Source organism: Bison bison, unplaced genomic scaffold (assembly GCF_000754665.1).
Source record: "Bison bison bison isolate TAMUID 2011002044 unplaced genomic scaffold, Bison_UMD1.0 scf7180017864284, whole genome shotgun sequence".
Classification (NCBI taxonomy): Eukaryota; Metazoa; Chordata; class Mammalia; order Artiodactyla; family Bovidae; genus Bison; species Bison bison.
In genome coordinates this window covers 461,503-463,507 of record NW_011494856.1, presented here as the reverse complement: position 1 = coordinate 463,507, position 2,005 = coordinate 461,503, and the positions used below count along the sequence as shown (strand labels likewise).

At 52.1% G+C, this 2,005-nt stretch overlaps 1 protein-coding gene across 4 annotated transcripts in view; it reads right to left on the bottom strand.

The window, feature by feature from the left end:
* The window catches only part of NUP98 (nucleoporin 98kDa), an 87,398-nt gene extending 85,591 nt beyond the window's left edge, over positions 1 to 1,807 (bottom strand). For 2 of the 4 annotated variants that reach the window (XM_010849451.1, XM_010849454.1), the window contains exon 1: positions 1,503 to 1,807. The gene's annotated coding sequence lies outside the window, so the exon portion shown is untranslated. Of the gene's footprint in view, positions 1 to 315; positions 380 to 1,502 lie in introns of those variants that run through there. The other 2 variants (XM_010849453.1, XM_010849452.1) reach the window with 2 other exon arrangements.
* Between the last annotated feature and the right edge of the window lie 198 nt (positions 1,808 to 2,005).

The following is a 2,005-nucleotide window of genomic DNA, read 5'->3' as shown; positions in this document are numbered from 1 at the left end:
CCCTGTGTTCACCCCTTAGTATTAAGACTACAGTTTTCTCCTGCTCTTAGATACTACATTTCTCAATTTTTGCTCCGTCATCAAAACAAGAGGAAAGTGACGAGTCAAAAAATAAATTTACCAAAAGTATTTCCCAGGACCTCCTTCCTGTCCAACTTCTGGTTTGTTTTCTATATATCTAAACTTCTTCAACAAGTTCCAAACACACCATCTGTCTAACAAGTGTTTCTTTCTGAATTTATAAGACTATCACAGGGAATGATCATTGCTCTTTCTTCCCTAGCTTCTTCTCCCAAAATAGTTTAATTTTCTCACCTTATTCTGTTTTCAAATTCCGTAAGAGAGGAGTTATGAGTCCCAAGATACAAGAAGTACCAAATGACTGCTGTGTATCTTTCTAAGTTTTGTCTATATTTCCTGTTTTCTATTTCAACTCTACTGTAGCTCACTAACTGGACCCCTTCTTCTGAATCCTCAGCAGCTGACACAAATAAAAATTTCAGACCTAGATCAGGGAACTAGCCACTAATATGTAGCCTTATCAATTCATTCCCAATACATGATACCCCTGATGTTCTTCAACTTTTAAGTTTAGTTCTCATGGTCTAGTCTAGGGTTCCACTAACGAAGCGTTTGCCTTAGGGTGAACTGGGCGGGTAGCAACCAAATCGGAAACGATACTGAAAACTAGGTTTCTGCTTCCAACTACTCAATGTCACAATCTTAACCCCTCCACTTTTCTAAAGGGAATTCTCAGTAATGGGGGGCTAGAACGCCCAGGGAGGGCAGTATAGTAGAAAAATTTCTGGCACTTTCTAGTACTGTTTCTTCTCTGGGCCTCAGCTTCTCCACCTGTGAAACTTGCACGTGATATAGGGTAGGAGAATTGACTTAATTTCCAAGGTCCTTATGGCTAAAATAAGTAATCCAGAAACCTCACCCTGTTTCTCGTCTAACTTTATGTGGGACACGTGGGAGAACAAAAAGTAAGGTTTCACTCCATTAAATGACCTTAATTCTCAGATACAGTTTTAATAAGCTCACAAACTCCCGACCCACTCACCCTCCCCTGGGGTTGCAAATTTCCCCTTGGAGAAGCCAAAGCAAATAAAGCCCAATCCCGCACGATGATCAGTGAAGTGCTGAGGAAACCGTCCCTCAGGGTCTCAAGGCGCTGCCCCCGCCAAGGGCCTGCCCACCTAATCACTGACGGGCAAATGAATGAGTACAACCTGCTAGAGAAACGCTCACTAAAGGGAGGCTTCAACGCGAGACCCCCAGGCCCAGAACCCACAGAGAACGACCCCTCCTCAGAGCTAGAAGGGCCAGGCCTCTGGGCCCGCAGGTTGCGGGCCCCGCCCCCTCCCTCAGGGCAGAAGGTACGCGCTAGGGCGCGAGGCTCGGGCGCGGAGAGGGCCTGGGACGCCCCGCGCACCCGCCCTCCCAGAGTGGAGGAGGAGCCTGCCGGACTCCGGCCTTCACCACCCCGGCTCCCGACTTACCCCGGTGCGGTGGGGGAGGGGAAGTGTCAGGAGTGAGGGCCTAGGCCGGACCACCACCCGCCGCTCAGAGAGCAGCGCGCGGCCGCCACGAAACCGTCGCCGCCGCCGCCGCCACCACCGACCGCCGCTCCGGGCGCAGCGCGTAGAGGGCCCGACTGCGTCACACGCCGCCCTCCGTCAGAGGCTCGCTGCTAGCGCTCCGCCCTCGCAGTCTGCGCATTGGCAGACGCCGCCGCCACTCTACATCCGCCCTGTTATTCATTGGACCACGGGTCTTTTGAAACCGAACGTGAGGGCTGTCTTTGGGAGACTAGGAGAGGGGAAGAGGCGGGACCGAAGGAATTAGGGGGAGAAAAGGGGAAGGGCGGTAAGGAGGGACATGGAGTGCTGCCCCTCGTCGCTGCGGTTGGCTGGGAGGGGGTAGTGACGTCACATAGGGCCCCTAGAAGTGGGCTGGTGAGTGGCTACATCGGGCGGGGGGTGGGATAAGGGTGATGACGCTA